This window comes from Heterocephalus glaber, unplaced genomic scaffold (assembly GCF_053883595.1).
Source record: "Heterocephalus glaber isolate CG9 unplaced genomic scaffold, H.glaber_assembly_v1.0 deba00001497, whole genome shotgun sequence".
NCBI classification, from domain to species: Eukaryota; Metazoa; Chordata; class Mammalia; order Rodentia; family Bathyergidae; genus Heterocephalus; species Heterocephalus glaber.
Window position 1 is genome coordinate 13,792,470 of NW_028258320.1, and position 27,940 is coordinate 13,820,409.

The window sequence follows — 27,940 nt, forward strand, 5'->3', positions numbered from 1 at the left end:
ACTGCTTTCACTGTGTCCCATAGATTCCGATATATTGTATTGTCATTGTCATTTAATTGAAGGAACTGTCTGATTTCTTCTTTAATTTCCTCTGTGACCCATTGGTTATTCAGAAGTGTGTGGTTCAATTTCCACATGTTTATGAAATTTTTGGAGTTTCTTTTGCTATGGATCTCCAATTTCATCGCACTATGGTCTGATAATACACAGGAGATAAGTTCAATTCCTTTGCACTTACTTAAACATGTTCTATGTGTGAGTATGTGGTCTATTTTGGAGAATGACCCATGTGCAGCTGAGAAAAATGTGTATTCTGATTTTGTGGGGTGGAAGACTCTGTAAACATCTGTTAAGTTCATTTGTTCAAGAGTTTGATTAAGTTCTAGTATTTCATTACTTATTTTTTGTCTAGTTGATCTATCTATTTGTGATAGTGGGGTGTTGAGGTCCCCCACTACAATTGTATTAGTGCATATATGACTTTTCATGTCTGTTAGTATTTGTTTTATATAGTTGGGTGCACGAGTGTTTGGTGCATAGATATTTATGTTTGTCATCTCTTCCTCTTGGATTCTTCCCTTTACAAGAATATAGTGTCCTTCTTCGTCTCTCTTAATCAGTGTTGGTTTGAAATCTACTTGATCTGCAAAGAGGATAGCTACTCCTGCTTTTTTTCGGGTTCCTGTAGCATGCAGTATTGTTTTCCACCCTTTAACTTTCAGTCTATGAGTTTCCTTTTGAATTACGTGTTGTTTCTTGTATGCAGCATATTGTTGGATTTTGGTTCTTGACCCATTCTGCCAGTCTATTTCTTTTGACTGGTGAATTGAGACCATTAAAATTGATGGTTATAACTGAAACTTATTGACTTGTCATTGCCATGACTTTTTCTTGTTGGGTTCTCCCCCTTTACATTTAATTTCTTGTCATGCCAGATGGGTTCATTCTGCTTTGCTTCCTGGGGTTGTGATCCTCAATGTCTGCTCCTAGGATATTGTGTAAAATTCTTTGGAGTGCTGGTTTGGTATTCATGAAGTTCCTAAGGTGCTCTTTGTCATGAAAGTATCTTATTTCTCCATCCATTTTGAAAGATAGTTTTGGAGGGTACATCAATCTGGGTTGGAGGCTGTTTTCTTTTAGGGCTTGGAATATGTCACTCCAAGCTCTTCTTGCCTTGATGGTTTGTGTTGAGAAGTCTGCTGTAATTCTGATGGGCCTTCCTTTGTATGTGATTTGTTTCTTTTCTCTGACTGCTTGGAGAACTTTGTTCTTCTGTTGTGTTTCTGGAATCTTAACAATCATATGCCTATGTGTAGATTTTTTTTGATCAAGGCTATTTGGAGTCCTATATGCCTCACTTATCTGTATGTCAAGCTCTTTTGCCCTGCTTGGGAAGTTTTCTGCCATTATTTCTGTGAAGAGATTTTATATGTCATCTGCACTCTCTCCTGTTTCTTCATTGAGCCCAACCAGTCTTATGTTATTTTTTTTGGCATCATCTGGCAGTTGCTGGATTGATTTCTCATGTTCCCTTATAATTTTGAAGCAATTTTTCTTTTCCTGGTCACTAACTGCAATCTTATCTTCTATATCTGAAATTCTGTCCTCACACTGGCTCATTCTGCTGTGTAGACTTTCAATGGAGTTTTTCATGTCCTGGAAATCTATTTGCATCTGTTTTATGGATTCCATTGGTTTCTTATGTTGGGATTCCATCATGTTCTTCAGCTCCTCTCTAGATTTATTAATCATGTCTTGCACTAAGGGCACAATTTCTCCTGTTATCTGAGAAATTATTTCTGATTTCATTTTTTCCAGATCCCCTTTTGGTGCCAGTTCAGTGGGTCCAGGTGGTTGAGTATCAGAGTGTTTTATGTCATTTCCCTTTGGGGTTGCTGTAGGTGATCTGGAAGTCTGGTTTTGAGACTTATTTATGTGTTTTCTCATTTCGACTGGGACGGGGGGCTGTTAGCGCCTGCACGGATTACCTCCTCTGAGCTGGGTGAGGTGGGACAGGGGCCGGGAGCAGCGGCAGGGATGGTGACCCAAAAGCCCTTTCCTGTGGGCTGAGAGCAGCCAGAGGGATGGTGGCCGGGAAACCCCTTCCTCTGGACCAGGAGCAGTGGGATGGTGGCTCAGAAGCCCCTCCCTCTGGGCCAGGAGCAGCGGGACAGAAGGTGGCCCAAAAGCCCTTTCCTCTGGGCTGGGAGCAGCAGGAGGGATGGTGACCGGGAAGCCCCTTCCTCTGGACCAGGAGCAGTGGAAGGACGGCTCAGAAGCCCCTACCTCTGGGCCGGGAACAGTGGGACTCAGTACCTTGGTCTGGTGTCCTCTGCGCCTTGGTAATGTGGAATCAGGTGGCTGCCTGTCTGCAGTGGGGTGATTCGGTGTCTTCCGCGTGACTCAGGACCTTGGTAGGGCGTGCACAGACCTGCCTGTCTGTAGCGGGCTGATTAGGCATCTTCCGCGTGACTCAGGACCTCAGGAGGGCGTGCACAGACCTGCCTGTCTGCAGCGGGCGCATTCGGCGTGTGTTCCGCGCGACTGGGGACCTCGGCAGGGTGTGGGCAGACCTGCCTGTCTGCAGCGGGCTGATTCGGCGTCTTCTGCGTGACTCAGGACCTCGGTAGGGCGTGCACAGACTTGCCTGTCTGCAGCGGGCTGATTCGGCGTCTTCTGCGTGACTCAGGACCTCGGTAGGGCGTGCACAGACTTGCCTGTCTGCAGCGGGCTGATTCGGCGTCTTCCTCGTGACTCTGCCATGTTTAGCTTTGTAAGACACTGACAAATGGTTTTCCAAACTAGACAGTGAGTCCTGTCTCAAACCACTCCCCACCAAAGCTAAACATACACCTGCCATCTGACTGTCATTCTATTTCTGGGTATTTACCCAATATAAGTGAAGGCATACATCAACACAAAAGGTGTGTACGGTTTTGTTTTGAGACAGGGTCTCACTATGTAGCCCAGGCTGGCCTTGAACTAAGAGGAATCTTCCTGCCTCAGCTTTCTGAGTGCTGGGATTACAGGTGTTTGCCACCATGCTTGGCTAGGTGTGTAGGTTTGTAAGCAAATACTTGCAACAGTTTTATCCCAGAAGTGGAAAGCATCCAAATGGATAGGTGAAGGCAGGAAGGTGGGGTTACACAGGAGATAGGAGTAACGGCTATGCCCAAGTGATGGTGTCATGGGCATATACGTATGTCAGCATTTATAAAGCTGAACACTTTAAAAATGTGCAGTTTATGGTATGGCAATTATACTGCAATAAAACTAAAAAGTAGAAAAAGGGGGAAAAGTATGGTTACAAATAAGACAGGTCAAGGAAGAAGGGTGCTCATGGGAAACTTCCGGGCTAGTAGCCCCGGGAGGGGAGCAGGTTGATGGGGAGGCTGGAGAGCTGTGTGGGAGAGTTAGGTTCCCTTCTGCACTCTGGCCACAGAGGTCCCAGCCAGACTGGGGGACTGATACATCTTCCAAGTAAAGAATAAGATATATTCTTTACAGACTAGGATGATATACTTTGAAGATACTTGATTAGGCTGTGAAATCACTCTCAAGCGAGAGCTCTGATCGCCGGGCCTTCAGGTGAGTCAAAAGGTCAATGTGAACTTTCCAGCCAAGGTGGGTGCGGAAAGCTTTCTGTGCAGCCCCAGCATCTTCCTTCTGGCTGCCACAGAGTGGAGAGCGCTGTGGGGCGCAGGCTCTGCCGAGGGGGACCCTGCGTGGGCTGCGCCCTGGGGTGAGGCAGTTTTTCAAGAATTGATTTGCAGAAACCAACCAACAGTTACAACAATCACTCATAAGGGGAAGCTTCACTTTACAAAGCAGCTGGTAGGAATCTTAAAAGTTGTTTAAAATTATTTAAATCAACAAAGGGAGCTTATATTTAAATAATTGCAGAGAATGCTTCTGTAATATAGATAAACCAACAACCCAAGACACTTTTTTATTTGTTTGCTTCTATTTTTTTGTACCAGGGATTGAATTCAGGACCTCACACTTGCCAGGAAAGGATTGTGCCGCTGAGCTATATTCGCTGCCCTGTTTGCTTGTTTTTTGGGGTCTTGCTTTGTAGTTCAGGCTGACCTTGAACTCACTGTGACCTCCCTGCCTCAGCCTTCTGTGTGCTAGGATTAAGGGTGTGCACCATCATATATAACCAGTCCCAAGCTATATATATATATATATATATTTAAACTGTGTAAAGTATATGTAACATAAAATTAATTTTTTTTTTTTGGTACCGGGGATCAAAGTTGAGTCCTTGCGGTTGCGAAGCAGGCAGAGAAACCACTGAGCTAAATCCCGGCACCTATTTTTAAAAGTTAATTTTATGGGCCGGGGATTTAGCTCAGTGGCGCTGCTGCCTGCCTCGCAAGCAGAAGGTCCTGAGTTGGATCCCTGGTACTAAAAAAAAAAAAAAAAAAAAAAAAAAAAATTAAAAGTACAATTCAATGCCCCAAGTACATTCACAGTGTCGTGCAACTATCACCTCTGTCCACCTTCAAAACTTTTTCATCACTTGCACAGAAACCCTGCACCCATTAGATAATAACTCCCAGCCTAACTTCTAGCCCGGTGTGGTGGTGCACATTTGTGATCCCAGCACTCTGGAGGCTGAGGCGGGAGGATCTCAGGAAGTTGGAGGCTGGCCTGGGCTACACAGTGAGTTTAAGGCCAGCCTGAATTACTGAGCAAGACCATGTCTCAAAAAATAAAACAAAATAAAACAAGCTCCCATCCCTCTTTGCCTTGGTCCCTGATAGCTACCATTCTGCTATTTGTCCTATGGACTTGCCTAAGAGACAGCATACCATACTTGTCCTTTGGCTCTGGCTTATTTCATTTAGCACAATGTTCCCCAGCATAAGTTTAAATTTAGATTTTCTTTCTTTTTTTTTTTTTTTTGATGCCAGGGATCGAACTCGGGACCTTGCGCTTGTGAGGCAGGCACAGCGCCACTGAGCTAAATCCCCAGCCTCCTAAAGTGTATTTTTAAAGACATTCTTATTTGGAAAGAATTTCAAAAATGAGACATAGGTAACAGAAATAAAAATGGTTTAAGACACACCTATAAATCCTTTACCCAGATGTAGTTGCTGTTAACATTTTTGCTTTGTTTGCATGCAATTCTCTTACACAATTTTTACCTCTCAACTACTTAAGGACAATCTGTAAGTATGGCTTTTCACCTCTACGTTCTTCTGTGTGCTTGCCTGCAAAGAAGGGTATTCTCTTACATAGCCAGTGTCAGTACTGTCTATATTCCGATTTTGTCAGTTACTCGCTAATGTACTTTATAGTCATCTCCCCTCTAGTACAGGGGAGAATCTAGTCTGTCTAGAATTTAACACTTAGGTCTTTTTGGTCTTCTTTAGCCCAGACCATTTCCTCAGTCCCTTTTCTTTTTATTTGCTTTTTTGAGACAGGGTCTCCCTGTGTACTCCAGGCTGGCCTTGAATTCACTAGATAGCCTCAGCTGGCCTCGAACTTGTGGTGATCCTCCTGCCTCAGCCTCCCAAGGGCTGAAACTACAGGTGTGTGCCACCACGCCCGGCTTGTGACATGAGTATTTTTGAGGAATAGTCATTTCCTATCCAATTTTAATAAAGTCATTCTCATTTTGGGTTGTGATATTTCTTCATGATTAAATCTAGATTGTGCATTCTTGGCTAGAATATTATGTAAATAATTATAATATTTAATAATATTATAACTTAACAATTACAATAATAATTATTGAGGTACTTTATAATGAGGTACATTCCCAGCCTTTTTTATATATATATTTTGAGACAGTGTTCCCTAAGCTGCTAAGTTGCCCAGGCGGGGCTCTAACTTGTGACCCTCCTGCCTCAGCCTCCCAGAGGGCTGGGATTACAGGCATACACAACCACAGAAATTATTTTGTGTTGTTCTCAGGGTATGACATTTAGAGGCACATCACGTCCACCTGCTGTTTCCTGGTAACATTAATTTTGACGGTCAAGATGCTGCCCTACTTCTCCATTTGTACAGTAAGTATTTTTTCCTTTGCATTTAAAAACAGGCTGTGGATAACACTCTTAAATATGCAAATATTCTGCTCCTCACTAAAAGTCTTTATCTCTGGGGCTGGAGACATAGTTCAGTGGTAGAGTGCAAGGCCTTGAGTTCAAATCCTAGTAACACACCCACACCCACACCCACACAGTCCCCCATCCCCCTTCAGATTAGCATTTATTAGTGATATGTACATGTGTGTATGTGTGTCAGGTAGAGACTGAACTCAGGCTCATCACACACAGCTACATCCTTGCCTCTTAAAAGATTTTTAAATTTTATTTTAAGATAATCCAGGGCTGGTGATTTAGCTCAGTGGTTCCGCTGCCTGCCCCACAAATGCAAGGACCTGAGTGTGATCCCTGGTACCAGAAAAAAAAAAAAGATAATCCATAGGTTGCCCAGGGTGAGCTTGAATGTGTAGCCCTCCTTCCTCAGCCTCCCAGAGTGTTGGGATTACAGGTGTGCATCACCATGCCTGGATCCATTCTTGATTCTTTTTTTGCTTAAATTCTTTTATTGGTACATTTTCGGTATACAGTACGTTTACATTTATCACTGGGTACTTGTACCTGTACATGATGTATCTTGGTTCTTATATTTTCCCCATTCCCCTGCCCTCCCTTCACCCCATCTACCCTTCCCTATTTACATAGACTTTGTTTCCATTTTTTCCCTTTCTCATATCTTCTTTCCTTTCCCCTTTCCCTCCCACTTTCCCTATGCCTTTGGACCTTTTTGCCCTATTTCAAATGATCAATTATTCGTTTTAATCATTTTAATCCTTATTTACACTTTCAGTTTCTCACACCAGAGAAACTATTCGTATTTACATGTGTGTCCTATTTATTTCATATAAGAGTATGGCCTCAATGTGTATCCACTTAGCTAAAAATGTCTCTAGTTTCTCATTTTTTATGCCTGAGTAGTACTCCATTTTATATATTAAAAAAAAATCTTTATCCAGTCTCCAGTTGATGGGCACTTGGGCTGTTTCCAAGCTTTAGCTATTACAGACTGTGCCGCTATAAACATGGGTGTGCATATATCGGTGTCCACTCCTGAGTCTTACCTGAAGCAACTTACACTGCAATGATTTTCTAATGCTAGCATATATTTCACATTTACTAATTAGCCCCTGGCATTCTACTGTAAGGCAGAATGTCACTTTTCCTCTCATTTATTATTTTAATATGTATTTATTATAAAGATGCACAGATTATTTTGTATCAGTGGTTTATCACTCTTTACAGATCTTGAAACTTCTCCTGTCCCAATGTTTCCCAGTGGGAGCCCCTTCAGGCTGGCTCCTATGTCTTTGGACCTGCCTTCCCCATACTTTGCTTGGGTTTTTTGAGACAGGGTCTCACTATATAGTTTCAGCTGGTTCAGCGTGGCCTTGAACTCAAAGTGATCCTCCTGCCTCAGCTTCCCGAGTGCTGGGATTATAGGTATGTGCCACCATGCCTATCTGTCTTCATTTTAGTTTTGAGCACTTCTTTACTGTCTAGGATAATGTTTTTAGGCTTAGCAATGCCCTGCAATCAGTTATTTCTCCAAGGATCTCTGCTTCCTTTCAATGTGGAGTGGTAGAGACTAAGGTCTCGGAGGTAGGTATGTTAGTATCTGGACTGCACTGAGTGAATAACTGTCTTGGGCCACATACAGATTCTGTCAGCGAACACGGCTAGACAGCATGAAACACATACGCACTCACAACTGTAAATGTATAAAAAAATAGATGCATACATGGGCCTATTTTGGAAACTGAGTCAACACCAATACTTTCAGTTCCAGTCTCCAAGGGCTTTCTTGCCTTTCCCTGCTCTGTGATTTGTCACTCCTCCTTCTACAGTAAGAATCCTTGCTCCCGAGAACATGAACACACTCATTCACTCAACTTCACAATACATCTAAAGTAGCTTCAGAATCATTTCACCCCTAATTCTATAAAACAAAACCAAACCCAAACAACCCTCAAATCTACTAAAAGTCTTCAGGATCGGTTTGCTGTTTTCCCAAGCAGTCATACACTGGGCTCAGCAAGTCATTTATGAGCAGTTCTCTTGTTTACCCTTTAGAGAGTTTGCTATGCTTAAAAGGTTGGGGAAAAAAGTTGGGTTTATGTGTTGTTGCTTGCTTTCAGTTTTATTCCCTCTCCCTTTCTATACTTGTTGATTTTTAAGTTATTTTTTTAAAAAATGGGGAACAAATGCAGAGAGGTGTCACTGTCTCCCACCCCCTGCCTCCATCCCTTGGAGGTAGTCGACTTCACTGTGTTCTAGTTTATCTGCCTGTATTTGTCTTATAAAGGTAAGCAGATACATTTGTACATTTTCTTACTTCCTCCTCCTCTTCTTCCTCATTTTTAACAAAATGAGGTAGTACACTATATGTCCTCCCCTTTCACTTAAAAATATCTACTGGAGGGCTGGAGATTTAGCTCAGTGGTGCTGCTGCCTGCCTCACAAGCACAAGGTCCCGAGTTCAACCCCTAGTACAAAAAAAAAAAAAAATCTACTGGAAATCATTCCATATCAGTGCACAGAGGTTTTCTTTTTAGTTAATTTATTTTTTGGGGTGCTGGGGATCAAACCCAGAGCCTCACCTGCTAGGCAAGCATATCATGGTTAGGCTCTGACCTGGGACCCTTGTCCCTCTCCACAGTAGCTCTGTTATGTGTCCACCCCATCTTCTAGGTGGGCATGATTATATAGTTTCTAATGTTTTGTAACTGAGAATAATGCTGCAATGAAAGCCATAAGCATAAGTGTTTTTTGTTATAAGGGATGTCTCTTTGGGATACACTTCTAGAGGTACAACTGCTATGCTGAAGGTGTGTGTGTGTGTCCCCACACACATGCATACATATATAGATTTTTTTTAGATACTGGCAAATTCCCATTTACAAGGGTCGAGTCATTTTGTATTTCCACTAATAATATAATAAGATTGTCTGTTTCCTCACAACCTCACCAGCAGAGTAGACCATCCGGTTTTTGAATTTCTGCTAGTCTGATGGGTAGAAATAATTCAGTGTTCGTTTTTCTGTGTTTTTTTTTTGTACTGGGGATTGAACTCAGGACCTTGCACTTTCGTGGGAGGTGGGGCACCACTGAGCTAAATCTTTGGCCCGCCCTTTTTCTTTTTTACTTTGAGACAGGCCCTTATTAAGGCACTAAATTGCCCAGGCTTGGCTTGAATTTGTGACCCTCCTGCCTCAGCCTCCCAGAGGGCTGGGTTTATAAGGTGTGGGTCACCATGTCTGGCTTCAGTGTAATTTTTTTTTTTTTTTGGTACCAGGGATCGAACTTGGATCCTTGTGCTTGCAAGGCAGGTGGCAGAACCACTGAGCTAAATTACCGGCCCCAGTGTAATTTTAATTTGCATTTTTCTTACTATGAGTGAAGCTGCACATGTTTTTATATGCTTAAAGAACAAACCTCTTGTTTTTAATTTTTGTTTATTTTTTGTAGGACTTTTGGTTTTCTCTCACATTTCAAAAAGTTCTTTATATTTTAGGGCTATTATTCCAATAGTGTGTTTTTCAGGAAAAAGTATCAACAGTTACACAATGTTAAGATATACAGGGCCGGGGATTTAGCTCAGTGGTTTCGTCGCCTGCTACGTAAGCTCAAGGACCAGAGTTCGATCCCCAGTACAAAAAAAAAAAAAGATATACAAACACTGTGTTGAGAACCACAAAGTGCTTATTCACATTTCATTCACTGAAACATTACCTCAAGCTCCAGAGTGTACCTGGTAAACACTACAGTAGATGAACATGGCTTGGAGATCTACAATGTTAAAGAAAAGCACTTCAAGGCCAGGTGTGGCAGTACACACCTGTAATCAGCACTCAGGAGGCTGAGGCAGGAGGATCACTGCAAGTATGAGGCCAGCCTGGGCTTCATAGTGAGTTCAAGGCCAGCATGGAATATATAGCAAGACCTTGTCTCAATCCTCCCCCATCCCCAAAGAAAAAGCAGTCCAAGAAGAAAAGTCTTAAATAAGGGACTCGGTATGTGTTGTGTGTTCTACTGGAAAGGCCTCATAGGAGTGCTCTTTGGGGGTGCATTGCTTACATCCTCACCATGTCTTGAAAGGGCTGGCCAGGCTCCTAGATGCCTTCAACACAGTCAGAGCAGAGGACGGCAGCGCAGGTATCCAGGTCAACCATGTAGGTGCTGAGGCAGCTCTTGCCTTTCTAATCTGGTTCCTTGTACTCCCTTTTACAGATCTTTCACTGTCCTGGGGAGATTTCTCTTCTCTTGATGATTTGTAAGAGGCATTTCCAGTTTGCCTACTACATATGCTGCAATATACTCCCTCACCCTTGTCATTTGCTTTATAGCTTTATATATAACTTTTTTTCCTATCAAATTTAGTTAGTTCATTTATGGTCATTTAAGGCTGTCTCTGGGAGTTATTTTGGAATATGGTCACTGGAAGTGATCAACCTTCATCTTTTTCCAAAAAGCTGTTTTTGTTCCATGACCAACTGTTTATCTATCCTATTCATATTGTTTTAAAGTTTTTACCTTGAAATAATTTTAGATACACAGAAGCATTGCAAAGAGAGTACAGAGTGCTCTTGTGCCTGCTGATTTTACATCGTGACTTTATTCAAATGCTATGCATGTTTTCCTCCCATTTTTAATCTTTGGTCTGATCCACACAATACATTTTACACACAAGTTACTTGAAATAGTAAAAATGAAAAAAAATCGTGTCTAAAAAGATAACTTTGTCTTTTCAATATTCTGCAAAAACAATATTTTTATAATTTGAAAAAGTAAATAAATATAATATAAATATAATTTAAAAAATACACAGGATCATTATGTATTCAGAAAATGGCTATTAGCAGCAACTCATTGAAGAATTTCAGCTAAGTGATGTTTTATTCTAACAGTTTTCCACTCCTGTCTTTGGAGTTCATTAATATTTGTAGCCACTTGGGACAGAGCTTTTCACAAAGTAAATTAGAATAAATAGTAGTGTAAGTACAGTGAAATTGGTCATTCTTCTTGGAAAATTCCTCAAGGATCTTCACTGCTTTCTAAATTCTACTCTGGTTTAGGGAAACACAGGTAGTTTTAGAGAAGACAATTGGGAAAGTTTCTGAGAAAACCTTAGCACAGTCTTCCCAATGAAATCTTTGTCTACAGAAACTCTATGGCAAATAGGTCAGGATGCATCCTTTCAAGTAGATTTAAGGACCAGTGCTTCCCTTGGAGAAACTGCTGGGAGAATTCCTAACAGACTTAGCAGAAGGGGTCACTGAAATTGGACAGAGTGACTACCATGCGATGGCAATGAAAACAAGCACTATGTAAGCACGAAGGTCGCAGCCATGGGACTCAGGCCTCTGCGCCTCCGACAGTGTAACTAACGCATGAAGCTGGAGACAGCCCACACACCAACCTGAGATGTCGGCAGAGCGACAAAGCTGGAAGAAAGGTTTTCTCCTTGGAATTTTTTTCTTAAATCAAAAGGTTTTTGGGGGAGCAGTTGTAGATTTACACAAAAACTGAGCAGAAAGTACACAGTTCCATTTAACGAGCCCATTCCCATTATTATCTTGAGGTGATGTGGCACCTTTGTGACAACTGATGAGTCAGTTCTGATAACTGTTACTAACCAGTGTGTATACACTCGGGTTTACTATGTGTATTCTATGGGATTTTACAAATGTGCAAAGGGCCCATATTCACTTTTAAAACATCACACAGCAGTTTCACTGCCCTAAGACTCCTCAGTGCTTCCCTGCCCTTTACACTCCCCAGCCCCAGGCCACAGGAAGTGGTCTCTCTACATCTCCACAGTTTTGCCACCCCACACGGTACACTGGAGGCACACAGTGTGGAGCCTTGCAGATTGGCTTCTTTCACTCAGCAGTGTGCATTTACATTTTCTCACGTCTTCCTGTGGTTTGGTACTAAGGAACTGAACCCAGAGCCTTTTTGAGCTGAGCTGCTTCACCATCCTTTTTAAAAAAAATTTAATTATTTTGTTTTGAGAGAGAATCTCATTAAGTTGCTAAATTACCCTGGCTGGGCTGGAACTTGCAATCCTCCTGCTTCAGCCTCCCAAAGTGCCAGAATTGCAGGTGTGTGCCATCATGCCCGGTGAGCTCAGTTGTTTTTATTGGCTGAATCATATTTCACAGTCTGGATGTATACACTCACCTATTTAAGGACATTTTAGTTGTTTCCAAGTCTCGTCATTTATGAGTAGAACTGCTATAAACATCTGTGTCCAGGGTTTTTGGTGGACAGATATTTTCAACTCCTTTGGTCAACTAAGGAGCACAACTACTGGATCACGTGGTAGGCTATGTTTAGTTTTGTTAAGAAACCACTAGGCTGCCTCCCAGAGTGGCAGTACCATTCTGCATTTTCACCTGCAAGAAATCAGAGCTCACGTCTCACATGCAAATTCAAGATGTGTGTAAAGGGAGGTAAGAGAAAGTTTTTCCATTAAGGAAAATCTCAATATTTACTTAAACTTCCTAAAACAAAATGCATCGTTTAGAAGCACGTGCATTTTATCTTCACCTCCCCTTTGTTGTACGTTAGTTTGTCTTGAGAAAGTTACAGGGCTCTCCGCAGCTCTGCTGTGTTCTCTGAGCCCCTCAGGGCCAGGGAAACAGTCTAATTAATTACCTGCATCCCTGATTGCTATGATGTGGGCCCCGTCCCTTGCCTCACCCAGCTCTTTCTTGAAGTTATCAATGTTCTTTTTCCTTGAGTAACATCAAACTTCACACTGTATAGCAGTGACAAGTTAATTACATAGTTATTACAGGATAATGTGGGGGTAGTAACATAAGTTATCATGTAATTACCTTTGTTCTTAGAAGCATTACCATGTAATTAAAGCAAATCTGATATAATATTTTAGCAAGCAACAGTACTGAACTCTATTCTCCCTGCCTTCTTCTCTACAGAAAAAATTTGTTCTTAGACATTTATAGTTCACTTTAGCTTTTCAGTTCTCTTGTTTATTTGCCATTTTTCTTAGATATCTGCCCATTAGTGATGATTTTTTTTTTAAATACTGAGGATTAAATCCAGGGACCTCACAGTGAGCTATACTCAGCCCTTTTTATTTTGTTTTTTGGGTTTTTTTTGGTACCGGGGATTGAACTTGGGACCCTGCGCTTGTGAGGCAGGCGCCGGAACCACTGAGCTAAATCCCTGGCCCTACTCAGCCCTTTTTAAATTTTTTATTTTGAGACAGGGTCTTACTAAGTGACTAAGTTGCCCAGGCTGGGCTCAACGTGTCAGTCCTGCCTCAGCTCCCAGAGTGCTAGGATTACCATGTCCGGCTCTAGTGATGATTTCTGTGCTCTCTTAAATGGGCTTAAACTTTTTACCTTCTATGCCTATAGTTACCAGGTATGTGGTGCTGTATGGCACATGAGGCAGTTAACCTGAGTTGTTTTATGTATTTATTTATTTTTGGTACTGGAGATCAAACTAAGACCTCTCACTTGTCAGGCAGGCATTGTGCCACTGAGCTAATTCCTGGCCTAGGAGTTAACTTGAAGGCTCTGTCTTCTAAAGCTTGTATCTTGTACATATACTTGCTTCATGAAAGAGAATAAGATACAGATTAAAACTGACTGATCTGAAATCTCAGTTTTCTAGACTCATGCTACTACCACATCTATACTTAACTTTTATTATAAGCAAATAAAAAAAAGTAAAAACATGGAATGTAACAAAAATAACCCGATTCATTCAATCACCTAACAGCTACTGAATGTGTACGTACTGGGATGGATCCAAAGAATTCAAAGTTGGACAATACACAGTATGTGTCTTCGAGGTCTATGGTTTGGGAGAGAAAGTCTTGCATGTACTTAGAAAGTGCATAATAACTCAGTTTGGAGATAACAACAAGAAATACTTCCTGAAGAAAATGACAGGAGTTGGGCCTTGAGTAAACAGCATTTTGCAGAGATGGACATTACAAGCAGAAGAAAACGTAGTCAGGTGTGGTGCCACATGCCTGTAATCCCAGCACTGGTGAGGCTGAGGCAGGAGGATCGCCATGAGTTTGAGGCCAGCTTGGACACACAGCAAGATTCTGTCTCAAAAAAAGGAGATGGGGAGGGCCAGGGATTTAGCTCAGTGGTTCCAGCGTCTGCCTCGCAAGCACAAGGTCCCAAGTTCAATCCCTGGTACAAAAAAAAAAAAAAAAAAAAAAAAGAAGGGGAAGAAGAGGAGGAGAAGAACAAGAAGATGATGATGACATAAGTACTGTTCATGGGACAAAGCATTTTGGAAAATAGTAAAAGAGCAGTTGTGTCGAAGACATGGCAGGAGAGGCAAGATCGGGACAGAATGTCAAGATCTTGTGTGACCTGCTATAGAGTCTGTAATGTAATCAACAGAGAGCCAACCAAAGACTGTGAGCCCGAGAGGTTCATGATGACACTGTGTCTAGGCAGCTCATTCTGGCACAAGCAAAGGAGCCTGAACTGACAGGAAAGCAATGTTAGCAGAGAGGACCAATAGGTGTGAGTCTACTGCAGCCTTCGAGGGTTGGTTCTCAGAGTATCACCGAAAGCCCACCATAGACTGACTGAGAGTTCTAGTTTTACACTTAACATGTGCAGTGTTGAAGGCCGAAAGAAGAGCAGTTTAGCCAGGCGTGCAGCACAGGCAGAAGTAGTGGGAAAGGTGCAGGCAGGGACAGCAGGGCGCAGCGAGTCTCCTGGGCCACTACCGGAAGCTGGGACTTCAGTCTTAGTGTGATGTGAAGCTGTGCCCAACACTCAGCATGGGAGTGAAATATTCAACTTCTTTCTGAAATGATTATTTTGGCTACTGTGCAGAAAACAGAATGAGGTGTCAGAAAGGGTGAAAGCTGGAGAGCAGGCGGGAGGCTACGGTAGTGAGTGGAAAACAGGCCTGAATTCAGTCACAGCAGAGAAACAGCAGCGAATGGATCTGAAATAGAACCTTACAACCAAATCAAAAGAATTCGCTAAAAGTTTAGACAGAGGGGACGAAAGGACTCAAGAGTGACTGCAAGGTTTCCAGCTTTGGGTGTCTGATGTTTCACACTCTGAGTGGTAGATGGACCATGTGGTAGGGAACACTTTCAAAACTGGAAAAATAGGAAGAAGGATGTGAAGTGTACAAATGCACATGCATCGGGTCCACTTACTCACTGCCCTGTTAAGAAAAATCACTTCATTACAGAGGGGGCAGTTGAAACATTTTGTGCATATGAATTGACCTTTACTACTATTCAAGGGCCAACAACTTATGGTTCTTCTAGGGGCTACTTGTAACAATGCATGGAAAATGAATTGAGCTAACCCAGTGCTCTCTTTCAGGAGCCGGAATGGAAAGCAAAGACAGGCCAAGAAGCTGATACAGATTCGAAGAAACAGACACTTGAGGCAGCTGAGCATCATTCCTGAATGTAGCCATGCAGTGAAGACCCAGAAGTTTCTGCCGCTGGCATTTCTAGAACTGATTTGCATCTGGGATCGCAGTCAGTTCCATTCTTAAAGTTTTTTTTTTTGGTACTGGGGATCGAACTTGGGTCCTTGTGCTTGTGCAGCAGGCGGCGAAACCACTGAGCTAAATCCCCGGCCCCATTCTGCTCCATTCTTAGTGAAAACCAGTCCAGTTCTGGCTCTAGAGATTTCTCTTATAACAGGTAACACTTAGGGAATCCTTAACACCAGTTAGGCGTTGTGCTTTATAAACATTACTTCGTTTAACTTTTGTAAAAACCTCAATGAGATAGAGTACTCATTATCTTCGTTTTTCTAGAGGAAGAAACAGGCTTAGAGATGTTAAGTAATTTGTCCAGAGTACTTGGTTTAGCCTGTTTGTGCTGCTATTAACTGAATACTTAAGACCGAAAGAACTGAGATTTATTTTGTTCAGTAAAATAAGTAGGAAGTCCAAGATGGTGGCACTGGTGTGTGGTGCCTGGTGAGGGCCACTTGCTGTGTCCTTGTGTGGTAGAAAGTAGGAAGGAACTGAGAGAAGAGCAAGCCAGCCAAACACTGCACATAGCCTCTCTTTAAAGGGGCCCCAATCCCATTCATGAGGGAGGAACCCTCATGGCCTAATCACTTCTTAAAGGTTTAACCCTTAATGCCATCACCGTTGGCAACAGGAATTTTAGAGTGGACATATCCTAACTGTAACATCCCTGAAATTAAAGATGGTACTCCAACTCACATCTGTTGACCCATTGTCTTAGTCACTAAGCTCAATGTCTTCCTTATACGGAAAAACATTCCTCAACCTGGAAGAGGTGAGATGGGTTTCCGTGGCTTCTGACCGAATGGATGGGATGAGAGCACCCGCAGCTATCACATGGCTGCACTGCTGCATCCCGCCTCCTCCCCGAGCCAAAAGCTGCCTCACATGGCTGCCATTCTCTAGAGAACGGTCAGAATGAAACAAATTACTGTACTGTGGGGATTCTGAAGTGTACATAGAAAAGATAAATGACATATTATAACCATAAATCCATATACTTTCTTTATCCTCTGTCTTCGAATACTTTAACGTAGAAGATCTAAATACAACTGTGAAAAGCCAATTTCCTCTTCCACTTTTTGAAAAATGAAAAGAAATGGCTCTAGTGGTATCTTCTAAGTAACAAAATTTTACGACACGCTACTCCACGGCTTAAAGATTTAACTCGGGGTGAAAACTACACTACAGATGAACACACGACACAGAATTTGAAAGACAAAATCCTTAACATCTTTTGCTATCTTTTTGACAGACAGAGTCTGTTACACTAGGCTTTAAAATTGGCCGTTCCTTAGCTATCGTAATTTTTTTTTTTTGACTCTCACATGCTAGGCAAATGCTCTACTATTGAGCTGTATATTCTCAGCTCTTTTAAAATTTTACTTGAGACAAGGTCTCTCAACGTTATCAAGGTTGGCCTTGAACTCGTCATCCTCCTGCCTCAGCCTCCTGAACAGTGGGGATTACAGGTGTGCACCTCCATGCCCAACTCTACTGTAATTTTTTTTTTTGGTATTGGGGATCGAACTTGGGTCCTTGCACTTGTGCAGCAGGTGGTGAAACCACTGAGCTAAATCCCTAGCCACTATTGTAATTTTTAATCAGTCATTTAGGCAGGGCATGAGAAGTTTACTGCAAAATACTGAAAAATTGTAATAGATATGGGAAGACACATGAAATATAACACAAACATTTTTAATTTATCATCTCTAAGTGAGAGATTTTTTTTAAACTGTAAAGTCATTCTGGTCTTCTGCTGGGGGCAGGCAGAGTGTTTACATGAAGATCTTTAATCAAGCTCAATGAGAATGCAGTTTCTATACAAGGTAAGCAGCTCTTCACTCTGACTCATTCTTTGCTTGATATGTATTAACTTTCATCATCAAAACGGCAACTAAAAGCAAGCTAGAACATTTTAGAATTTTCTTTAATGCAGGAATTTAGAAAACAAAAAATGGAACTGAAACTTTTATGTGTGTTGGTCATGTATAAGACAAAAACATGTTAAGTGTACCAAAGATGGTAACAAATATCTTTGCCACAAAGACATGATTTAGGTTATTTTATAATTGTTTTATTAATTTGTTATAGTTGATTTTTCAGAAGAATCATGCATTTCATTTTGGTACCAGGGATCAAATTCGGGTCCTTGCGCTTGCAAGGCAGGTGGTGGAACCACTGAGCTAAATCCCAGCCCTGAATCATGCATTTCTTCTGCTGGTATAGTGTGGCTCACCATCTCTGACATTGGATTTGGGCTCCAGTTGTGTTCTAGTGGTAGCCTAATTACTAGAATGAGAAAAAGTCTGAAAAACCTTTAGTCATTAAATTCATATATTTAACAAGTTATGACCTTGCAGTCTTGTTGTACCTGAAAACACTGTTACAAGGGCTTGGCTATTATTACTAGGGGAAAGTTTTAATAAAAGCTAATTAAGCTACCAAACTGCCGTGCGGGCCAAGCGGGTAAGTGATTTTAGGGTCTAGATTTCTGGTACTTCTAATTATCCTCTGACAGCTTTACTTAGTGTTCCACCTCCATGACAGATGACAATGAAAACCTGCAGTGAAATCCATCCATCCTGACACTGCTAAGCATCAGCTTTCGCTCTCTCCAAGCAAAATCAATACTGTTTGAGTAAACACGTTTACAGCTTTATTAGGATGTCTCGCTTGTCCTGTAACAGCTACTTGAAGCTGTGGTAACAAATCGACTCAACTCAGTTAAACCTAGAGAGCTGGGTAAGAGGCCCATCGATAAGGTTGTTATAAAAATAAACTGCAGGAGATCAGAAAGCTGGAGCAAACAGTCTGGTAAATGTCAATATTTTCCCTTACACAGGATGACAAAAACAGTGAGATCATGTGGAAAGCCTTTTTTCTCTCCTTACAAAGTTTCTTGTTTCGATTGGGTAAAGCATTTCTGCTTTTAAAAAATGCGTGTGTGTGCACCACTCTTCTGAATTAAATTTCCACTTCCTAATTCCCATGTGAATCCAGAAAAGGAAGTTGATATAAATATGTGGTGTTTTTCATGCCATTTTAGATTCCTTATATTCTTTAATGTTTAGACACACGTTTTGGTATTCATGACAATAACAACCACATCCAAGTCATCTGAAATACCTGTGGTGGCTCAGACTTACTTTCCTTTCATTAAAAGGAAACTTTAGTATCTATCATTTGGGAGATTAGTCTAATGCAATAATATATGTGAGAATGAAGTTGTACTTTCAAAATTGGGCCTTCTGTGTTTTCTGCATTTAACAAGAACAAGCAGTGTGGCTTTCCACAGGCCAAGCGGTGGCAGTATGCATGAATGCCTGCGACCAATTAGGAGCAGGCAGGGCACAGTGGGCACAGCCCCACGGAACAACAACTCACAGGCCTTCGTCTAGATGTCCACAGGTTGCTCAAAGAACTAACATCTGGCAGGAAATTCCCACTTCAACTAGGCTAACTTAGACTATCCAGATGTGACAAGCTAATGGTTTCCCTTTGCTGAAAAGTGCTCAGAGAGATTTTTCTTTCATCTTCTTTGTAGTCTAGATTGCCAAATTTTGTTTGGTTCTAACTTCATATTGACTACCATTACCAACTAGTCATAAACTAGTCATATAAGAACTTGTGACTCATCTGTTAGAAAACAGATTTTTCAGGGAAATGGAAATCAACAAACACTAAATTTTGAAGTAAATTAAGCTACCATGCCGGCCAGGGTAAGGTCTAACCTAGTGGGTATTTGCATAATGAAAACCAAAGTGTAAGTGGTGTCAGAGAATGCAGTGTTTGACCTGAACAGGAAGCCAATTCAGAGCCATGGCCCCTTCATAACAGCTTGCCACTGTGTACACTCAACATGAAATGCAGAGCTATGAGGTGATGTGCGGAATATACACGCACATAGTCAGAGTCCAAACTACGAAAGTAACATCTGTGTGCTGCAACTACAGCCCTGTCGTTGAGGATGACTTATTCCCTTTGTGGTGGCTGTTTAGTTTTTTTTGTTTTGTTTTGTTTTTGGTACCGGAGATCAAACTCTGGTCCTTGCGCTTGCGGGACAGGCGGCGGCACCACTGAGCTAAATCCCTGGCCCTGGCTGTTTAGTTTTACTAACATAGGTCTGGACACTCTCTTCAAATTAAGAACAAAAGCAAAAGTCATCCAATTTAAAAATGACCACTAGGGTTGAAGGTGTAGTTCAATGGTACAGCACGTGCTTAGCATGTGCAAGGCCTTGGGTTCAATCCCCAGCACCAAAAATAAAGTAGAAACCCCAGAGCCAAACCCCAAACTCATTAGGACAAAGTCAGCTCTTAGAATAAGATAATAGCAAACTTGTTCATGTAAAGCTGTACTTAACGCCCTAATTTATCAGCAAGGTAACTAATTTTGTTACTGTTTAACTCAATTTAAAAAACCTGTACTTGATCAAGTGAGTTTCTCATAGCAGTATGATTCTAAAATGTTAAAAGTATTTGATGACTGAAACTTTTTTTTTGGTACTTGAGATTGAATTCAGGACCTAAGAATGCTAAGCAAGCACTCTATCTCTGAGCTATATCCCCAGCCCCCTTCTTTTTATTTTTGTGGTTTTTTTTTTTTTTTTTTTAATGCTCTTTGAGAAAAGGTCTCCCTATGTAATTCAGGCTGGCCTTGAACTCAGTATGTAGCCCAAGCTGGCCTTGAACTCATAGCAATCCTGCTTCAGCCTTGAGAGTGCTAGGATTACAGGTGTGCGTCGCCATGCCTGGCTCATCTCCAGCCCCTTTTAATTTTTTATTTTGAGACAGGTTTTGGTAAGTGGCCCAGGCTAGCTTTGAATCTGCTATCCTCCTGCCTCAGTCTCCTGAGTAGCTGGGATTACAGGAGTGTACCACTGTGCCTGGCTTAGAAAAGTTTTTAATTTGCCATTTATTTTATGGGCTAGAAATGAGACATATAAGAGTCTTTTCTGTCTATCACTTGTACTCTAACATTTTGGCCATTCTTTTAAGATTATGGCACACAGTGTATTAACTGTTATTCTTTAATTAATTTGTTATGAAATTTTGCTTTATCTTTTCATAGAAGACTGTTTTTAAAAACATTTTCTTTTTCTTTTTTTTATTAAATTCTTTTATTGGTACATTGTAGGTATACAACACAATTACATTTCTCATTGGGAATTGTACCTTTACATGATGCATCTTGGTTCTTATTTTTTCCCCATTCCTAGCCCTCCCTTCACCCCCTCCACCCTTCCCTATTTACAAAGACTTTATTTCCATTTTTTCCATTTCTCATCATGTTTCCTTTCCCTTCTTTCCTTTCCCCTGCCCCTCCCACTACCCCCTACCCCTTTGGACCTTTTCTTCCTATTTTGCATTATCGATTATTCATTCTAATCATTGGTACATTTTAGGTATACAATATAATGACATTCATCATTGGAAATTTGAACCTTTACCTAATCTCTCTTGGTTCTTTTTTTTTTTTTTTTTTGGTACTGGAGATCGAACTCGGGTCCTTGCGCTTGCGCAGCAGGCGGCGAAACCACTGAGCTAAATCCCCGGCCTCCTGGTTATTTAAAAAGATTTTCTTTATTAATATCTACTTGTATTACATTGAAATAAAAAAGAAATAAAACATATATCTTACTCCATAAAATATCAACATTAACTGGACAACTGAATGAAATACAAAGAGCCTGTGTTCAAGTCCCAGGTTGGGGAACTCATATCTGAAGTGAAAGAAGATACTAATTTGGTAATCATATTGCTAATTTTTTTGTTTTATTTAGATCTTTGCTAATGTTAAACAGCCTTACAAGGTCAAAGGTTACGTTTCATACTAATTATGCAGTTTGGAAGTTTGTGTCTACTGAATTTTTTGACATGGCTAAGACTTCTGTCTTAGAAATTATATTAAGAGGGCTGGGGATTTAGCTCAGTGGTTTCGCCACCTGCTGTGCAAGCGCAAGGACTCGAGTTCGATCCCCAGTACCAAAAAAAAAAAAAGAAGAAAGAAATTATATTAAGAGCAGGGAACGTAACTCAGTAGTAGAGCACTTGCTTAGTATGTGCAAGACCTGGGTTTGATCCTCAGCATTGCAAAAAACAAAACAAAACAACTCAAAACCAACCAAACAACAACAACAAAAGACCACAAAGTGAATAAAAGCACATTATATAAAAAATTCAAATATCATTGAGACATATGATGTTTTGATGTCACATGTCAAAAAGTGATAATCTCATCCACCCACCTCCCAGTAATATGCAGTCTCGTTTGGTGTGTTTCTTTTTGGGACTTTCATATGCATTTATAAATATACACACAACATGAACACATAAGGCCTTTTAAAATAAAATATAAATGGCACAGCATACTTATTGTTCTGTGACTTTTTTTATTCCCACCTATCAAGGTATCATCCAGAAGATTTTATATGAAGAAACAGGTTGGATATTAGATAAGCCCAAAGAGAAGTATAACACCATTTAAATTACCACAATCTTTATTTTAGGGCCATAGAAAACCAACCTAATAATGTATAATTAATAAATAAATATAGTTGATTGGTCATACCCAGACCTTTAGATTTCATAGAACATTAAAATGTCCCAAAAAACATTTTAGGGATAAACATAAGGTTGTCAAATTTTAATTTTTTGCCAGGTAAGAACATTTTTTAAAAAGGCGTTATCAACATCAACATTATTAATAAAGACAGGATAATTTAACTTCCATTCAGTAGAAAGAACAAGGGTTAAAAATTGAGTATATTTAGCTTTACCAGAATTTACTTTTGCTCCTGCCTTTGTTCAAATTGATACTGACTAATGAAAACTCTGTTACGTGATAGGCTGGCCTACAGACCAGTAGTTAGATGATTGAGTAATAGAAGGTAATATAACAAATGAGTAGGGGAAAGAACTTTTGGATAAAATTTTGAGTTTGAATCCTGGCTTTCAATATGATCTTGAGCAAATTACTTAATCCCACAGGAACCATCCCGCTGAGCCTCGGCCCAGCTGCTGACCCACAGATTTATAAGGCTAAATGAATGAATATTTGTTTTAGGCCACTAGTTAGTTATGCATTGAAAACTAACTAGTATTGTTGTATGACTCAGACAGATAAAGTCATAAAAGCTGACCAGATCCATGCAATAGCATCCATTATAGGATTCAAGTTATTTCCAATTGGTTCACTGGTATTCTAGGTCAGGAAACTAACACACATGTGTTTTGTCATGTCACAATTGTAAGAAAAAGGAATTTTAGAAATGTTATCTATGACAGTTCCTCTAGCCCTCTGCCACTAAATAAAATCCTTTCATATCAATATCATTTTCCTTGAAATAAACATCTCTCCATAATCTTCAAATATGGGAAAGCTAAGGTTCATGTTTGAGCTTTGGTGTCTGATACTGTAACAAGGCTCAGATCATCTGTCTTATCCAAATTCCCACAAGATAAGGTCCTTTGAATTCCATTACCCACTCACAAGTGCTTTTTGATGGAGGTCATCTGTGATATTAGATCTTAGAGGGAACATTTGTATTTTATGAGACATTCCAGACCTTACCCGAAAATCATCCTGTTTTTCATATGAGCCAAAGTGATATCCCCCTCCTCTCCTCTCCTCTCCCCGCCCCTTCCCTTCCACCCCCTTCTTTTGGTCATAGCTAGAGAAGGATAATCTTTTTAACTATCAAAGGCTGAAGTAATCATTGGCAGGGTTCTTGAAATTTGGTCTTAGTCCAACTCCAGCTCCTCTAAGTCCCTGGATTTGTAACACTGGTGTAGCATGTAATGCGGCATTGTGTGACTTTGCACGGGTGTGAATCTTTTCCCTTCCTTTCCATGAACTTCATCTGCTCTCTGTGCTGAATATTTCATTTTCCTAATTACCAAACCAATTTCATACTTCATGTGATGGTTTTAAGGCAAAGTTTTGTATAAAACACAGAAGACATCCTACTGTAGTAGAAAAGACAAGGAAAGGTAGAGTTGCCGATGTTGGGTTGTTTACCAGTGGGCAGCTGTCACTACGGTCACCACCAAGTGAACCCCTAGGAGACAGAGGGTCTCGTGAAGGTTCTGGTCTTTGAGTAAAGAAGTGTGAGAAACAATGTGTTGCGCACTCATCAAGTTATTTTATAATCTTCTGGGATGGTGCAGAAAAAATTTACAAGACTTTTGTACCACTTGTTTGCAGAGCACCATGAAGCTGCAATTAAGAATGAAGGAAGGAGTTGGGCGTGGTGGTGAACACCTGTAATCCCAGCACTAGGGAGGCTGAGGCAGGAAGATTGCCATGAGTTTGAACCTAGCCTGGGCTACACAGTGAGTTCAAAGACAGCCTCAACTGCACAGCGAGACCCTGTCTCAAAAAACCCCAAAAGAATGGAGGAAGGAGCTACAAATGTCTAGGAACAAACAAAAATGGAGAAGACAGAAACTATGGATAATTAGAGAATTTCAGTGACTCTCAGAAGTATAGACAGGTGCTACATAAAGAAGCAGCAGTATCCTTGTTCTTGGAACAATTTTGTGTTTAAAACCAAAAATCATTTCTAAACATGAATTAGAGAGTGAAATTAATGATTCTTTGTATTAGATGAGAAATAGGATAATTATTTACAGTGAGACTTTAAGTGGCCATTTGCTTATCATGGGTAATCTTTTATGACATTTCCTCTTATAAAGCTGTGATGAGAATTTTGAAAGATCAGAAATACTCAGAGCAGCAGTTACTTTACTGTCACTTCTAAGCTACTGATGGCTTTTTGCCATTTTTAATGAAGGTTTTGTTATCCTAAGGATGTGGATCCTTCTGTGAGGTCTCTGGTCTTTTACCTGAGAGTTACATACTGTATATGCACCAAATCTGTCAGAGGTATACTCACTTTCAGCCTAAAGATGATTTGTAGGTCTACTCCATATACTTAGAGCTCACATAAAACATATGACTAAATCATATTAGATTAACTCAGGCTGGTATCGACAGCCCAGCGGGAACATATTGATTAGGTCCCCTTTCAGGTTATTTGTTATGATTTTTCTTCTCAGTTTCATTTACTGGGAAGACACAGGGGAAGAGATTTCACCGGGAACAATGACAGAGCCTGTCACAAAATGTTCTCAATGTTTCCATTTGTTACTATGGCAGTGACAAAGAGGGTTCCAAATGAAAAGGCAGGCCTGCTGTGACAAAGCACAGCAGGACAACAGAAGAAATTTTCTCCTGACCTGGGAAATTAGGAAATCATACTCAGAGATTATAGAATTGTCTCTATGTCAAAAGGTACAATCCTGGCACATGGGCTTTTGAGGGAGAATGTGAAAAGAGAGTTCCATCAGAGGTGGCCAGGAACAAATAAAGAGCAAAGGTTACAAAGTGCTTAAGACCTCCAAAGGGAGCAAGAAGCGTGCTTGTCAAGGCCAGTGGGATTTGTCACTGTCACTAAACCCTTGAGATAGATTTAATTTAATTTATGTACATTTGGGGTACTCATTTAAAAATTATACAGGAAAATCCCTGATACAGTCGTGTATCTTTGAACTGCATGAAAGAAACACATGGCCCTCTGGTACTGGGCTATGTAATTAGCACATGGTAGCTACAGGGATGCTTATCCAAAAACTTGAAATTTATGAAAAGAAAATTATTGTCCTTCAGAGAGTTCAATCACCATAAAGTAGACTGGAATACAGATATGCAAAGTCTCAAAGATGGAAATGCTTGAAGGCCAGCAAAACTTGAAAGTAACAGGATAAATATATTATCTCTCTAAAGATAGAATGTGTCAGTCAGGAAGGAGCTATGTCAATCAGGCAGTGAGGCAAAGAAAAGGAAACTACTTAGTGTATGGAAAAGTTGTCAGGGCCTCTCTGTGTTCAGGATCGGGAGAGTTTAACAGGAGTCATTTCCAATTCTAGTAGAAAGACTCTTGCTGATGTGGAGATGGAAGCAATGGGTTTTAGCCAATGATTTTTTTTTTTAGTATTTACAACCAACAAGACCATCTCTGATGTAGGATGGATCCAGTGCTATTAAGCATCCCTTCCATAACTCTGCTTATCTGGATTCCATGCCAACCAAGCAAGTTTATGATGTAGCTTTCTGTATCCCTTTAGTGAAATCGATTCTACCACTTAGCAAAAGCTGTTGGTTCAAAGTCACCAAGACTATGAACCTTCAATTTGTTGTTTCAGTTTCTCTTTCTTTTATGCAGTAAATTCACAGTAGGGTCTTCAGCATCCTTACAGATAATAAAAGCCCCTCTTCAATCTATTCAGATAACAGGAAGATTCTCTTTGGCAAAAAGTAGTTTTTGTCAGGAGGGCAGGCCTGTGGTTCTCTCCCTTTTAACGATGAGCTTTCTCTAAATGTCTGGAGAAATAGTATAACAAAGTGAGGAAGACCTTACTTGAGAGCGGAGTGCCTAGGTTTGAACCCTACTTCTGCTACTCTAGCTACGAGACTATGGGCAGACTCCCCAACTGTTTTTGGTTTAGTTTGCTCATCAGTAAAATAGAGTTAAAAAAACAATCACAGGAGGACTTTTTTTTTGAACATTAAATTAATTAACATATGTACAGTGATTGGCTATTAGTGTACAATATAAAGGATGTACACAGAATGTGACGAATATCCTAGCACAAGTATTCCATCAGTAAACTAATGTGCTTATCTCATTGGATGGCCTAGGTTTACAAGATCTGATTATCTTGGGAACTGGTCAGAGTACATTTAAAATGAGGAAAATGGCTACTAGTTGAGGGATTACCAATGAAGTTCTGCTGAATTTCAGCCTGCCTTCTACTTTCTCTACTCCGTACTGAAATCCAGTGTTGGAAGCCAGGGTCAGCTGGAAATAAAATGAGGAAGCTGCCAATGCTTACATGGGTTGGCAAACTATAGCCAGTGAGCCAAATCTGGCCAATGATCTGCTTTTTGTATAGCTAGAAAGAAAAGAAAGGTATATATCTATTTTTTTTCTTTTTTTGAGACAGAGTAGCCCAGGCTGGCCTCAAAGTCGTGGTGATCCTCCTGCCTCAGCCTCCCAAATACTGGGATTACAGATGTGCACCACCATGCCCATCTAAGGTTTTTATATTTTAAAAGTTATATATATCTAAAAAAATAAAATATAACCAAGCAAACAAATGATGCAAGAGAATAAGCAGTATAATAAGCAGTATAACCTGTATGTCACTTGCAAAGTTTAAACTATTCACTATCTGGTCCTTTACCAAAAGGAAAAAAGTATAGACTCCTGTTCCCAAGCCTCTTTGCTTTTCACTCACCTAACTATGCCTCAACAATAAATATGATGAGGCTAGGTAAGTGGAGCGGGATAAAAGAAGCTGAAAATCCTTTAATGAAAATTCCAACTGCTTTGATGGAGTTCATTTCTCACTGTAACTGAAGTGTAACCGGGAGTGAGCTCTAGCTGTCCTTACCTCAGTACCTTAGGAACAGCCTCTTTGCCCCTCAACATGCACACGTTTTTACTGAGAACAGTATTGGAAGCATTACAGGTGAGGCATCTGCTATTATAGGGCCAGGAAGCCCAGAACCCTTGGACCAGAGGTAGTGGTTTACTAGGTTACTATCGTAGCTAAGACAGTCCTTATGTCCTAGTGAATGTCAATGAAATAGAATACTGAGTAATGTACACACAGGGTACAGGTATCCAAGTTTTTACACTATGATTCTTGGTTTAATCAACTTCCAGCCAGAAAATTGATACTGTTTCCACTTTGTGTTGGGTGCCTTACCAAATACCTGTGATCCCAGCTAGGGGAGAGGCTGAGACAGGAGGATCACAAGTCCAAGGCCAGTTTGTGCAACTTAGTGAGATGCTATCTCAAAAAATAAAAAAAGGGCTGGGTAGGTAGCTCAGTGGTAGAGCCCTTCTCTATTATGTGTGAAGCCCTTGGTTCAATTCCCAGTACCACAGTGTGGGGTGGGGAGAAGAAATCATTATTATTAATGTATTATACAATATAGGTTAATTCTGAATAAAATATTTTAGCTTACATAGATTTATAGCTCTGAAGAGTATGGAACAGGAAAATTAGCTTCAAAATTTTCTAAAAGTACCCATGATGTAGCCTTTCAGAGAAAGGAAATAAAAAACAAAAGCTTGGGTGGGGGATTTAGCTCAGTGGTTCCGGCGCCTGTCTCGAAAGCGCAAAGTTCCGAGTTCGATCCCCAGTACCAAACAAAACAAAACAAAACAAACAAAAACCAAAAACCAAAAGCTTAACAGTGAAACAGAATATTTCTTTTGTATGTACTCTTTCCAAAGAATACAGAGCATGCAGTATCCTATGTGTTACAGTTCATTTAAGATGGGGTATGAGTGGTTTCAGGGG

General features: G+C 40.6%; 1 protein-coding gene across 5 annotated transcripts in view; it reads right to left on the reverse strand.

Annotated features, from left to right (window-relative positions):
* The window catches only part of Adk (adenosine kinase), a 538,665-nt gene that overhangs the window by 7,389 nt on the left and 503,336 nt on the right, over positions 1-27,940 (reverse strand). The gene's annotated exons all lie outside the window — the stretch shown is intronic.